Source organism: Zalophus californianus, chromosome 16 (genome assembly GCF_009762305.2).
Source record: "Zalophus californianus isolate mZalCal1 chromosome 16, mZalCal1.pri.v2, whole genome shotgun sequence".
Classification (NCBI taxonomy): domain Eukaryota; kingdom Metazoa; phylum Chordata; class Mammalia; order Carnivora; family Otariidae; genus Zalophus; species Zalophus californianus.
Genome location: NC_045610.1, coordinates 51735829 through 51751489, shown reverse-complemented (window position 1 = coordinate 51751489; position 15661 = coordinate 51735829).

Below are 15661 nucleotides of genomic sequence, written 5' to 3'. Positions count from 1 at the left end.
CCGCCTCCAGCCTGGAAATAGAAATGTCTGCCATTGCTTTAAGCCCAAGATTATGGATTTCTGTTCCTAGCCCCTCGTTTCCCTACTTTTCCTACTCTGGAATGTAGGGTCTGCCCTCACACACCCCCCATGCCCACAGTGAGTGCCATTTTCAGGAAGCAGCCTTAAGAGAGACAGTGTATGTGTCAGAACCTCTTTAAGGTCTCCATATAAACCTTTAATATTGTGGCAACAGGTTTGGAGATCTACCCGTCTGGTGGCACCCTATTCAAGCCTTGGAAATAAGTCCCTTTGCTTCTTGGATCCACCAATCCCTTTCACCTCAAGGCTCAGTCCCACCCTGCCGATGGTAAGCACCCTTCCCGCTGCGACCATGACTGCTGAGTTACCAGGTGACCTCTCCCTGACCCTCAGCCCCACCGTCTCCTTCACTGTAATCCCTCAGTGACATGAAGAACACAGGGATAAGTTCAGTTCCCTGGGGCTGCCTACTATTCTCCATCTCTCCGAGATTGGCCCAACCAGTCTAACTTTGTACGTCCCTTCCCTCAGCCCTGAGCAGGACCCAGCTCTCTATTCTGCCTGCACTGTAGCAAAACAAAGTGCCACCTGAAAGCCAACCCAACTGCTCAAGTCCTGCTGGTCTCCCCCAGAACCCCTGGAAAAATATACATACCCTCATTCCACCCTTTGCAACCTGACCGGCTAGGCCCGGCCTTGGGTTTCTGGACTTCCATCTGCAGGTCTTTGCTCTGCCTTCTCTGGACCACACCGTGCACCAAGGTCCTGGTTTCTGCCAACTCCTCAACTTGGGCCATTTAAAACATTTATTTCTTTGGGGCGCCTGCGTGGCTCAGTCATTAAGCGTCTGCCTTCGGCGCAGGTCATGATCCCAGGGTCCTGGGATCCAGCCTCGCATCAGGCTCCCTGCTCCGCGGGAAGCCTGCTTCTCCCTCTCCCACTCCCCCTGCTTGTGTTCCCTCTCTCGCTGTGTCTCTCTCTGTCAAATAAATAAAATCTTTAAAAAAAAATTGTTTCTTTGGCAGATGAGAAAATGGAAAAATTGTTCTCTGGATCAAGAAAGTTAGAAAACATTTTCTTGGTTTTAATGCAAACCTGAAAGATATATAATAGGGACCAGGCCCTTCTGTAAAGAGGTTTAGCACCTCTACTTACAAGCTGCATACATTTGGGTGAGTTGCTGAACTTCTGAATGTCCGTTTGGGGTCCGAAACCTCAGGAGCTTCCCAGATGAACTCTGAAACTGGTCCCGCACACAGAGGCCAGGAGAGATGAGAGACACAGGGCACTCCAGAGGGGAGGTGGTGGGTTCAAGAAGCAAAGGGACTTACTTCCAAGGCTTGAATTGGGTGCCACCAGAGGAGTAGATCTCCGAACATGTTGCCAAAATCTTAAAGGTTTATATGGAGACTTTAAAGAGGTTCCGTCGGACACACACAACTTCTCTCTCAAGGCTACGTCCTTGAAAATGGCGCCCACTATGGGCATGGCGGGGGGTGCAAGGGCAGAACCTACATTCCAAGGACAGGAGCGGGTGAGGAGCCTCTGAATGCCAGAGGCCAGCTCACAGGCCAAACAATTGTCCCGGTCCTCTTGGTGACCTCTTTCACCACCATTTCTCCAACTGTGAAATGGGAGAACCAAGAGCACAGGCCTGCTTGACATTTTGTAAGGATTGAATGAAATGATGATACATCATGACTGTTATTCTTATTTCAGATATGTCTCTTTTTAAAGCAAAATGTTAAGCTTTCTTACTGGTATTTTTAATTTCTAAAACTTCCATAGAACTGTCACATATTGAAAACTTACTGCACATGGTCCTTACCAGGCATGGTACCCTGTTAGCAGAATTGTATGCATGTGGGAACCGTGTCCTCACACAGCATGGTTCTATGAGTTGAGGTCACCACGTGCAAAACGAGGGCTGTATGCCAGGCAGAGTGTTAGATCCTTTTTGTCTTTTTTTTTTTTTTCTAGGATTTATTTATTCATTTGGGAGAGAGAGAGAGAGAAAGCATGCAGGGAGGAGGGACAGAGGGAGAGAGAAACTTAAGCAGACTCCAGGCAGAGCAGGAAGCCCAACTTGGGGCTTGATCTCACAACCCTGAGATCATGACCTGAGTGGAAATCATGAGTCAGACGCTTAACTGCCTAAGCACCAAGGTGCCCCTATTTTCTCTTTTTGAGGTAGGAAACTGGGTCTTAGAATGAGCCAAGATTCAAACCCAGATCTGAATAGCATCAAGGACCACATGCTTTCCACTGACATATATGTGGTGCTTTCTCAAAGAATAAAGTAGGATAACAAAGTATAGATGTTTTTAAGGTCTCAGTCCACAGAGAATACCTTCTTAAATATTTGATAAATTGCAAAGACATTTTCACTCAAATTTATTTTTGTGTTCAGTATTTATATTCCAGCAGCCTATGGTATTTTATTATCGGTTATCTAATCTTTGTAAAAAAAATAAAATCATGTATGGAATCTGCTCTCTTCTTTTGATGTCTCTTATTTCAACCTTAATAAATACCCTGAAATTTATTTCAATATACATTGGATTTGCCATTTCCAAAAGTGGTGATGTCACTGTTGTAATCTCATAAAGCAGGGTTTGCAGAAGTAAAATGTGTTGGTTTTATCACTACGTGAGTAGGTAAGCAAAGCTTTTAATCTGATACAGGAACCGAAAAATACAAGCATTTGTTTGTGACATTGAGATTTGGCTCTGGTGTATAGTCCTGCATGTTCAGCCAACAACAGCTAAGTCGTATCATGATGGATTGGGGTAGGTGGTCGAAAACACCTTCATACTTGAGGTTGCCTACTTATCTTTCCTTTATCCATTGAGTTTTATTGGTTGAAAAAGGATTTGATCAGAGGACCATATTAGGAAAACTTTATCGAGTTATAATAATGTAGCTGACAGTGGGCTAAGTGGTCTGTCACAACACCCCACTGAATCCTCAGTTACTCTCTACAGTAGGTGCTGTTATTGGGGCACCTGGGTGGCTCAGTCAGTTAAACATCCGACTCTTGGTTTCAGCTCAGGTCACGATCTCATGGGTTGTGAGATCGAGCCCCTAGCCAGGCTCCGTGCTCAGCGTGGAGTCTGCTTGAGACGCCCTCTCCCCTGCCTCTCCTCCTGCTCACTTTCTCTCTCTCAAATAAATAAATAAATCTTAAAAAAAAAAAATAAAGTGGGTCCTGTTATTATTTCCATTTGAAGAAGGAATAAACTGAGAGATAGAGAGTTGAAGACATGTGTCCAAGGTCACACAGCTAGTAATCAGTGGAGCCAGGATTTTCAACAGCCTGTGGACTGGAGCCATCCTCCTATTTCCATACCGACTCAAGCTCCGTCTCTTGCTCACTTCCACTATTTAAAAATAATTCCTCACCCATTGTATTAGCATTATCAAATCATATTTCAACTCACATTATCCTGCAAAAGTATGTCATGAATCATGGATATTTTTGCACACAAACATAATTTTCAGATAAGCTAAATTAAAACTCACTGGTTCCTTAATTGCTCGAGAAATGGCTTACATAAATGAAGAGAATTCGTGTTCTTTGCTATTGGCAGACATTGCCACTTGCCCTATGTTTGTGGCTTGAAACAGACCCAATCCCTTCTTCCTTACGAACTGTCGTTTAGGGAATTGGAGGCTTTGGCACATCGGTCTTTATATTTATCTCCAGCAGTGACTCATTTAATTCCAGTGATTGAGTCCCAAAAGCCAACCAGCTCCAGGAGCGGATGGCCCATCCAAAGATCACTATCTGACTAGTGAGACCAATTTAGCCACTTTATGGTGGAAGTTGTGAATTGCTCAGAAGTTTTCTAAAGCACACAATGTCACTGGCTTGACTTTCCTGGCTGCCAAATTAGAGGAGCCAAGAGCGATGGCATGTTCTCGATAAACAGTTCTGCAGCTGTTGAAAAGGTCAAGTGGTTTAGCAAGTTCTTGTCTAAGAACAGCTCTTTGCCTCCCAGTCCATGGGGTCACTCCAGATCAGGGGAAAGCTGATTGCACTTAACTGCGCTGACCATTCTTAGGCAAGTAGCATTAAGTTCTGAGTCTGCCTCTTGTCCTTCCTTACGGGACAGAGAACCACCCCTTGCCAAGGAAGGTTCTGGCAGTGCAAGGAAACCCAAGGTGAAGTGCCTTGCGGCCCAGATAATATGAGGAAGTCACCAAATTTGGAAACAGTGGAAGCACTAGATCATACTCCCAGCTTTACAGTCACTACCTCCCGAGCTCCTTCACTTCGAAGCCTACACCATGCTCTGCATCCCTAAAGCATTCTCCCCGTTGGAATCTATAAAATGCTTTATAGATGGAAGGTGTTCAAGCCTAAGGGTCATTTTTTGCCTTCATGCGACTACTTTTCATTAATCCTGCAGTGAAAAGAAAAAGGAAACTGTGCTGAACCAAACATCAGAATACCTATATACTTAATAAATCGGAACACATAGAGTCCTCCACCCAATAGAGAGTTTTTACTTTATAAATCTGATTATCACTTCCAGAGGCATCTTTTGTCTGTAACATGGAGTCAATGTTGAGAGAATTATATTTGAGGTCTGACCGTTGAAACTCCAAAATTGGGTGAGATGGACAGACGTCCACTTCTCCAACTATCATGTGAACGTGAGTTGCCTGGGGGTAGTGTTGCACGCCAGGCTCTTCTCTGCATTGCTAGCTGGCTCCTGGGTGGTGGTGCAGATGCTACAGCATTGAAGAGCAAGAACACAGAAGGCAAATTCCAGGGTATGCAGAGCTTCACAAAACCAGTAGAGCTATATCAAACCTGAAAAGGGGTTTTCAAGAGCTAATGCCCACTGAGTGATTGATGCTGACTTTTGCTGGCAGAGTTATAGGTCTAGCTTCGCTAAGACTTACGTGGTCATATGGTTAGAATGCCCACTGAACAAATTGAAAATTCTGCTCTTTTCTAGTATGGTCATTGAATAATCATTATAGCAAGACAGCAAGAAATGAAAAGAGAAAGCAATCTTTTTGCTTTTTACAGGCAGATTCCATTTCCCTGTTCCTACGCTCTGTACTTTTCTTCCAAGTGCTTCTTCCTGATATTTTTTTTCCTCTGTGGATATTCCTGAAAGACATCCCTTATGCTCCAGCTTACTCAAGAATTATACCTTTGGGATCATCAGGGCACCATTGCGCAGGCAGGTCCCCGCACTGAAAATTCCTAATTTGGGTCTATTGCCAGAGAAGTCTGATCTCTTAGTTTTCAGCTGGAGCTGGAGAAGAGTGAGCACCACAGTAACAAAAGGAGAGAACCATGTTGAGACAAGTAAGTGAAACCATTGCTGATATTCAGCTCTGGGGAAAATGGTTGAGGTCCTTCAGCTCTTCAAAACTTCCCCCGAGATAATCAGACTCATGCATAAAGATGTAGTTCCTTATCAAAGGAATCAAAAAGGAATAATCAAAATTTCCACCAATGGGAAAGCAGTTAAATATATACATGTATTTATTGGAATATTAGACAGCCATCAAACATGGGGATGCCATCTGCATTCATCAACAGGATAAGATACCCGGGGTATGATTTAGAAATCAAGGCAGGTAACAATAGCATAATCCCATTAAGGTTTTATACCTCTGTGAGTGTATGTGAAAGTATAGAACAACATACTTTCAAGAACATATGAACAATTAACTTGGAATTGTGGATCGTGTTTATTTTCCTGCCTGTATTCTCTAAGTTTTCTCATAATGCATTATTTTTTGCAATAAAAAACAAAGCTATTTCCGTTTGAGGAGAAAACAGCTACTCAGCAAGTATTTATGAGCCCTGATGTCTGGGGTGCTGGAGAGTACTAAAAGTTCTGTATGTCATCAAATGCCAATGATGCATTCTCTCTGTGTTACTCTCATTCCAACTATGGCTTTGGACTTTCAGGCAGAGATGGCTACTTCATCCTCTACAGGATAACATCATTTTGACCAAAGCGCTTGCCTTGACAAAGCTGTGGATAATAAATGAATGGAAATTAATTCCATCATTAACTTTAGTACCTTTCTTCTACTGCCTCTGGACCACCAATTTAGGAAAGAAGGAATAAGATCCATTTTTAAGGTTCACAAGTATTTACTAACTGTATCGGACTGACCAAGCCTGTAGCTAGTCTTCGAACATGCCCACACCATGAAACACAGTCCCAGTGTTCGGCTTGGGGCTTTTGGATGACTAATTCGGGGGAAATCCAACTACGCTGGAAAGATTCCAAGTACTCTGAGATGCCAGGCTCTGAAGAGCCCGTGGTAGACACACAGAGCCTGCCTGAAGGAGAGATGCCTCATTAGTCCCTGACCCAGCCCAGTCCAGCCACCCCAGCCCGGGCACCAGACAAGTGGCATGAGGACATTCCCAGTAGCTCTTCCTCCAGCTACCTGACTACAAATGCATGAAAGATGACGAGCCAGAAGCACCCAGCTGAGCCCAGCCAACCCACAGGACTGGGAGAAATAGTATTAAAGCCATTGTCTAAAGCTACTAAGCGTTGGGGTTTGCTATGTCACCATAGATAACCAAATCACCAAGGAACAACCACGAGAAGCTTTTGTTATTAACCCGATCGCCTTCTCCATGTTCCACTTTAATTTGGTTCCCTACAAAATGTTGAGTAAACAGGGACTCATTTTGATGGGGGCAAATTAGTGTCAGTCAACATGAGAAGTGTGCAAAAGAAGGCATTATACCCATCCAAAGGAAAACACTTTAAGATCTGATATTTTAAAAGTTGGAAAATCAGGAATACTTATGGAGAACTATGTAAAACGCTTTCATAGATGATGCCTGAGAATACTATGTTTGTTTATGCCTTCCCCCTGCACATACCCACACCCCTTATAGGAACTTAAAATTCCCAGCGCCAGGGAAGGTCTATCACTTAGGGAAGATGAAGGATTACAGCAATTTTAAGACAGTGCATGGGCAGCACTTCAAAATCAGTATAACAGAGTCCATTGGCATTGGGAAGTGACTTGAACAACATATGCAGAAGTAGGGTGAGCCCTCCACTTTCGATTCTAACCCCAGAAATGATGTCCATCCAAGGTGAAACACTAGGGGGACTCCAAAAGGAGTCTGCTCCTGACTCAGCAACATCAACCTGGTTAAGCAATAAGCGAGACCGAGGGGAATGTGCACCTCTGGGTATAACTGATGATGCACTCAAACTGGTAACATTAAGGCCTAGCCAATCTCTAAACTGGATTAAGGCAGATACAAGTCAAATAGTTCCAGGCACTCAGTTGATAGGAGAAATCAAAGAACTCTACAGACCCAACCATATATACTTGAAATAACATTTCCTTTCCCAGAACGTCTGTGTCACAGCACTGCCTGATGACGTAAGGCAAATTTCCTACTATTACGTATATTACATAGAAGACCAGGAAAAATTCAAATGACTAGTTGGCCTAAAAGTTCAGTGTCAGGAACCCATGAAAGCCAAAATATCTGGGTCTTAATCTTTTCATTTAAGCCATCTGGACCCAGCCTCCCCACAAACCATCCGATTTTAATAATGTGATATTGGCCTTCACGTCTAACCTAGGAATATGGACTACCCGAAGATTGAGTCTGAATGAGCTGAAGATGAAATGAGTCTGAAGATGAACTGAGCTTCTAAGGAGTCTTCGAGACTACAGCACTGTTGTTCTGTTACGCTTTGTTCCATTCTATTTGGGACGTGGGGTAGCAGAAATAGGAAAGCAAAAAGAGGGTAAATGCTTCAAGCCAAGCTTTTACCTGCAGAGCTTCTATACCTCAAAGCAGCATCCCTGGAACAAAGAATTCCCACGAACAACTCAATTAATATACAGACTCGCTGCACTTTTTTAAATGTCTTTTATTGGTTGTACATTTTCTTGTGAGAACAACACACCATTTCTTTCAAGGACACCTTGCTCCTGAATACGGTACGTTATTTGGCCTAGCTATGAAAGTCATAGCAAGCACTTTGACAGAAAGAGGTGGATGGGTGTCTTTTGCCATTATTCCTGTCTTCTCTATCTTCAAATTGTTGTTTGAGTCAGTTCATAGATTGACACAACATTGAACACAACACACACAGTGTGAAGTTTTGCATACACACACACAAACATCCGGAGACTGTTACAGTGTCTGCGCTTGCTCCTTCCTCCTCAGCAGCAGTATGAAACTGAAGAATATCCTGAGATAGGAAATCAAAGTATAAGCTCCTCATCAACAGAGGAGTCCCAGTTTGACTGAATGTCCCAATTTCATTATCCTTTTGAGGTCACCATACGAACCATGTAACAACCACTTAGTTTAACATCTCAGCCATTTCCTTGGTCAAAAACACAGAATCAATACTATTTTGTATCACATCAGAACTTTACTCTTCCTCTACTGTGCTCTTAGATCAGAAAAGAGAAGGGAAATTATAATGTTATGCTTTTTACAAGATACTGTGATTGGAAATTTCACCACAGAAGGACCTATGAAAGGCAAAATTATCCCCCACCTTTGGCAATTATTAGAATTCCTCGTTCACTGACTGAGAAGAAGCCAGTCATCCAGGCTGTTAAGTATGCCCCACCAATGGTATGTGCATGAAACGATGAATTTCCCAAGAATAAGGACCTAGGACAGGTGGCTTCTCCACATGTTAAAAACAAACATGGCATTTTTAAAGCCACATTATCCCTCAGTTCAGTATATTTCTGCTAATTCTGTCAAAAGTTAACCTACATCAACACCAATGCTTTCATCTACCCCAAGTCCTGTGCATTGGCTATTTCCTTGGTTTCAGGATTTTGAGATAACATCACTGTTTACGATAAGCAGTAGTTCAAAAGAAAACAACAACACCAACAATGCACACAACCTAGATAACAGGAAAACTATGCTAAAATAAAAATGCATGGTGGTCACCAAAGACAACAAAAGGCATGCTTCCCCACAAAACAGGTATTTTTTAAATACAATCCTAGAGCTTGACAGAAGTTATCAATTGATATTCATAATTTCCCTTTCCTGGACAATGGTGAGAAATGCTCTTGCCTGAAGAGAGCAGCCCCACACATTTCCTTATAGGGAAACAGAATGAAGTACATGCTCCCTGACTCTTTTCGCTCTGCAGCTCACAAGCAAAAAGTTCCCAGGGCCAAAGCATCAATGTCACATTCACCTCACAGGCATGGAAACATTCCACCCACATCCTTCACAGGCCTTTATGAACTTCTAATGAATTCCATACTGGGCAGTTCAGTCTGCCTCATTCATAAAGAGAAGATAGTGCCATCCATGAAGAAGAGATGATTTCCACCAGGCAAAGCCAGGAGCACATAATACATAGCAGGAAAGATGGGGGAGTCAGTTAATGAGGGAATCCACAAAATGGTAGTCATTCTGCTATTTCACACTTCCCAGAGACACAGTGCTGGAGATGGGTTTCGAAGGATAGGGGTGCACAACCTCTCAAATCTCCTTTCATAATATTTCAGGTATTAGGAAGAGATTGCAGGGCCTCCTAACTAACATATGGAATTACTTCTTTCTTAGCGTCAAGGGATTATAAAGACCAGGCGTGTGTCCACTTGCCCTACAGCTGTCTTCACAATAAACATGGCTTACCAACAAATGCGGGGTGCAACACAGGAGAACAATCATATATACAAATAGAAAAGGTCTATCATAAAATTCACACAATGTAAGGGGGGGGACGCATGTATGTTTTTTTTCCTTATAAGACCAGATTAATAACTGGAAGCAGCATTTTTCCGAGACGAAACTAAAGCACAAAGGAATCTGGGGCAATCCACCTATTTTACTAAAATTCTTGTAAAGTTCAATTCTGTACAGAAGTTACAACCAGCATCCTATCAGGATTTTCACAAAATATATAGAAAAATGTTTCTGTCTTTAAATAAAGAATCTGAACTACATCCCTAACACCTTTCTCAGCTTTAAATGACCTAATGTGATGATTCTGTGCAGTAAGAAATATGTTCCAATCATGGAAGGTACTTACATAAAGAAGACATTTTTCCTTTAAAAATACCTGTTATTTTACAAAAACATCATTTTGGTTCCTATAGAAAATCACTCAGAAAATAAATTTGAGACTATAGAACAAACTAAACACAGGGGTATGATGACAGAGAAATTGTCTGAATTTTCTTAACTGAACCTCCTCAGGTGGCTTTTTACAGAGAGATTGGCCAAGAACTCCACAAATTGTTGCCAAATGTAACTTTCTGACACATGCAGAGGTCTAAAATGGCTGCCGGAAAACCCTGGCTGTTAAATTTGGTTGAGCAGCTAATGTGTCACTATCAGAATCCACCACAGACCATGCGCACGTAGAAGACACCTGACAGGTTTCAACCAATGCCGAAGCGTCCCCTTGTGTTCAGTTCGCGACAGGTAAACCACCAGTTTTCAGCTTCTAAAGGCTGTACCAGTTTCCCATTACTGTTCACCTGTGAACCCCAGCGAGGGTAACCGTTAGCTTGACTCTCTCACAGGACCCTTTTCTGTGCCCAAATTGTACTTTTTCCTACAAGTCAATGAACAAAATGGCAATTCCCGCCCCTGCAAATGTAGAAATTTCAATATTCCACGGCCCATCGAGAACCCAGGCTCGCCCCTCCTTGCCACTGAGATCAGGTTATTTGCAACCACTTTAGAAAAATAAGCAATTCAAGACTCTCTATGCCTGGCCATCACATATTGATTGTTTTGCATTTTCTTTCAAAAGATTCATGCTTAAAAATTTAAATAAATGGCCCTCTCTTTTGGCCCTTCAGCCTCCAAGCCCTGTTAGCATCCTGAATGTAGCAGAAGCCAGGGCAGACATTGTTGGCTAGAAAATTTCCCAGATTCTTTGGCAGGTCCTCAAGTAATCATTTCAACCAAAGTTCCCAAGCCTTTAATAGCTTTAGAGACTTTCCAGTTAAGGGGAACAATAATGGTAGCCAAATACTCTGATTGGAGGTTGATGGGGTTTTCAGATGGGCATCACACTCTTCATCCCTCATCAAAATGGTCTTCCCTTCACGACAAGAGACCCCCAGGGGTACCACGGAACATAGTCTATAAACCACTTCGGTGCCCTCTCTCCCCAAGTACCGAACACACACTAGGTCAGACAATTTGAGATCAGAAGAAAATAAAACCACTTTTTCCACACGATTCACTGCTTCTGAAAATGCAAACTAGCTTTGAGTGCTATGTTTTAAGATTTATCAATTCTCCTCTCCTGATGAAGACCTGTAGTGTTTTTCTCAGAACATCCACAGTCCTCTACCTTCTGGAGAAAGTATGCACATCAGATAAGCTTTGGTGTTCACCCTTCTGTCCACGTCAGCCACCAGAACTAGAGATTAAGGGGCTTGGTTTTGTGTTCCTATTTCTTTACCCAGAGGGTAGCTGATCAATGGGTTGTTTACTCTCAAAATGCTGTAAGGCCGCTAATCATTTATCTTTTTTTCTGGGTGTCACCAGTTTAAACTGGTGACTCTGTAGAATCAATAATACTAGGGAAAAAAGAAAATTTTCTGAGATCCAAATCAGTGCCACTCTCTAAATTTCTTTAGAGTTCAGTATTTTTAAGAAAAAAAAAATTAACATTTAGCTTTTTGATAGGTCTTTCCAGAGGAGATCACATCCATAGTGATACTGAAAATAAGTTAAGGGATACACCTGTCTGCCAGCTTCTTCTATCATGGGGACCCTGGTTAAGCATTGCTCCTTGTGCATATCTTTTCTCCCAGGCCCCAAACCTAATTTCACATCACTGTTCAGCTTAAAGTCCAGAGTCTACAGACAATCACCTGAAGCAGGGGCCTGACTTGCTTTGTTGACATACCTTGCGGACTCCAAGACAAACGAATGTTCGTAATGACCAAATGATGCTAACTGCTCATTTCTGGCCACAATTACTTCAGAGGAAGATACCCAATCTAGCAGTCCTTCTGTACAGCCCAGATGGAAGTTTTATTATAAGGTCTTACAATCTGAATGAAGGTTTTGCTAAAAGTTCTCTTAGCTATCCCTTACATTTTCAAGACTTGCAAACAATGGAATCCATACTGTCAAACCAAGGCAAAAGTGCCGATTCTTAGTTGGATCTCTTCCTTTCCACAGAAGCGTTCAGTCAGCCCGGCTCACGTGGGCCTGGTGCAGGACTAACAAGCAAATGCAATCGAGGGAACCAGGAAAGACCGGGTGGCTTGGTCAAAGCCACAAACTCTGGGGGCTAGTTAGGAAGTTCTGCTTCCTACATTAAGATGCAAGTGCATGCCTAAACATTCCCGTGCGTTCCCTGAAATCCGTCTCCAAGTAAGAAGAGCATTAGCCTCATTCCTCGAAAGAGACCCCGAATCCCAGAAATGCAGAAGTGGACCTGGGGGAAAACCTGCATGTATCCCGACAAAGAGCCCACAGAGAAATCTTTCCATACTGACACCTCCAAGACAGAAACACAATGCAAATCTCCCCAGACCTCACTGCAAACTCCCGAGGATGAAGGGCTCAGTGTCGTAGTTACTTCAAATAACAATATGAATGATGTCAAGATCCTGACAGTCCCTGGGAACTAGGTTGGATATTTTTTAATTCTATTAACACATGTTTGTGTGAGAGGGGATATTTTTTTCTTTAAAAAAAAAAAATCTCTACCACAAAGTCCTTGATCTTACTTTGTGTTTCTATTTAGGGCCCAGTCCCCTTCACCTCAGATAGGAAAGAGGCTTTTAGAGAAATTTTGCTTGAGAAAGGAGTTTGGGTCAGAAGCCCAAAAGATAAACCCTGACGTTAAGTGTTGATTCCAAATGAGTCCATTAGAAAACCCACAGTGGTAGAATTATATTTGCATAGCTTTCAACAGTGACTCTCTAAACAGCAAAAGGACTCATCTTCTTTGCAGATACCAGGAACGGGTGGTGAGTGATGTGCTTGGTGGAAAGGTGCTTTCCCCAGAAGGATAATGTCATTTTTGAAGGCTCTAGAATTCAGGTTTTGTTTCCCTAGGCGAAGAGAAGACATTCTTTCAGGTAAATTGCCAGATCGAATACTTAATACTCAGGCAGTTCCGAGTGTCTTTCTAAGTATAATTTATGTTTGCCTGATGATGCAGCAGGAAGAAAACTTGTTTCTGAATAATAAAGAGATGACAGCCTCAAGTCAGATGTGTTGGGCTGTTTTGAGAGAAGAAAGGGGAACTGGGCAGCCTAAGTGGCAGACAGGTCTTTGTATAGGGTTCCTTTGGCAAAGAGGGGACAAGTGCTGATAGAAGGTGAAGCAAATTATAGCTGTTCTGGTCCCAAAGGGAAGGCAAAGCTTACACTAGAGACGAGGCGGCCCAGAAACTCAACCAGGGCTGGCAACCCAAGATCATCACATCAGAAAGGAGGCATTTTGCATCGGCCTCTTAGGATAGAAATTTAGTGACTAATAGGACAGTGCTCAAGGGGTGGGCCTAAGTCTCCTGTCACAGTGAAAGCCGGAGCTCTGAGTCTGCTTTCGAGCAAGTATTTCGACCCCAAACTTTGTCTGCCTTACTGTCTTCAAAGGTGGCCCAAGAGCTCAGGTGGATGAATTGGAAGATTTTAAGAATTCTATCTGCCTTCTACTTCTGAGGGAGCTAAGACCTCCCAAATTCTCACATCCTAATGCAGTTCAGAGAAAAGGAAAACCAAATGATTAGGGTCTGGGTTCATGATTCTCCCTGCATGGGCATCACACCACAGAGAGAAATGAAATGCAAAGCTCAGAGACACCAAGAAGATCATTGCCGTCTAAGAGAAGCCTGCCTTTTATTTCCAAGTTGAAGTAAGTTATGTGGGCTATTGTATAGAAATGGAAAAAGTAGGTACTCGATCTTATCGGAGGAAAACTGTCCCATTGGCTTCCAGGGCAAGGAATACTTACCTGAGAAAATGAAGAGGCCACTTCCATATGACTGAACCATCTCCCCTCTTCCCGAATTCATTTCCTATGTCCATCTTCCTAATCTGCCTCAATAGCAGCTGAGCTTAATACTCACTAAATGGAAAAACTCTATACACAGAGTTCATCAGTTAGAGTTTTATATTTTGACGGTCTAGGACAGGTGCTGGAAAACCACAGCCTGTGGGCCAAATCCAGCCCATTGCCCAATTTCGTAAATCAAGCCTCACTGGGACACAGACCATGCTCGTTAATTTATGTACTGCTTACGGATGCTCCACGTTCGGCAACAGCAGACCCGAGTTGTGGTAACAGACTGATGGGACACAAAGCCAAAGATACTTACTATCTGGCCCATTACAGAAAAAGCTTGCCAGGCTTGGTCTAGAATGTCACAGTCCACATTCTACAGAGCAGAGATTATTGATCCTATGGGGTCTATAAACTGGACTCCATTCCCCTTCCCTCAACAAAAAATGTTTGCAAAACTATGTGTTCCGTGTACCATGTGCATTTTCCTAGGGAAAAGGTCCTAGCTTTCAACAGATTCCTAAAGAAATCCAGAGTACCCCAATTAAAGCCAAAGAAAACCAAAGAGTATCTTTAGCTGCCAGCATATTTAACCGTGCTAACACACACACACACATACACACACACACACCCCTAGACAAGAGGAACACAGACCTTCTCCAATAAAATATCTTTTTTTTTTCCTATTCTAACAGGGTTTGTTTGGTAGTTTCTTCGCCCTAGATTTTACTCTGGCAATTTTGCATCTGAATATGTAAATTTTCAGGGGTCCAAAAATCTGCACCTTCTACTTGCTAATTCAATAAAAACGGAAGATTGCTTTAAGCCAGAAAATTGCCCTCTCAGCCATAGAGAGACATTAAGAAGACAAAATCCCCAGCACAATAGAGGTTTAATTCATTTTACTCGATCTGACCACCAACTCCAGTGAATTCAATGAATATATGAATCTTCCCTTCAAGGTCGGAGGCAGTCACATGGCCAAAAAAGCATTGGGGTGGAAAGTCAGGGACTAAGCATGTACTTCATATTCAAGGCTGAAGATAAAGCGTTTCATTAGACAACTTTGGAAGAAACAGAGTAGTTTCTCTCAGCAGAGCTGATGAAGGCTGTTGGCCAACAGAGGCATTTTTAGTGTTAAAAACTATGAAAACATTAGCTCCTCTCCGTCTCCTTTGTCATCACTTTCCAAAGACACTAAATCAAGTGCTCTTAGAGAAACCAGGAACCCCTTTAGTCTCAGTGCTGGCTTCCTCGAATGCTGAGGCTAATGAGTATCTCATGTCCCCAACTAGGACATCTGACATGGCAGAAGTGATCAACAGCAAAGGAAGGTGGGACCACCATTAAAAAGCTAACCAACCAGAGGCGAGCAAAAACAATAATAACCATGATATACAACGAGCGAAGTTAAGATAGAGGATCAAGTAACCTGCATGTACGTACAGGAGACTTCCAACTTCCAACTTCCAACAACTTAAATATGGTTTGTGCATCTCCATTTTTATTTTAAAATTAGTTTAGAACTTATAACAGTTCTCAAAAAAAAAAAAAAACCCACATTCTAGAATTTAGACTCATAAGACTATCAAGTCATTCTACTTTAGCACAGAAGACATCTAATCACCATGGAGCACATCATTTCTATGG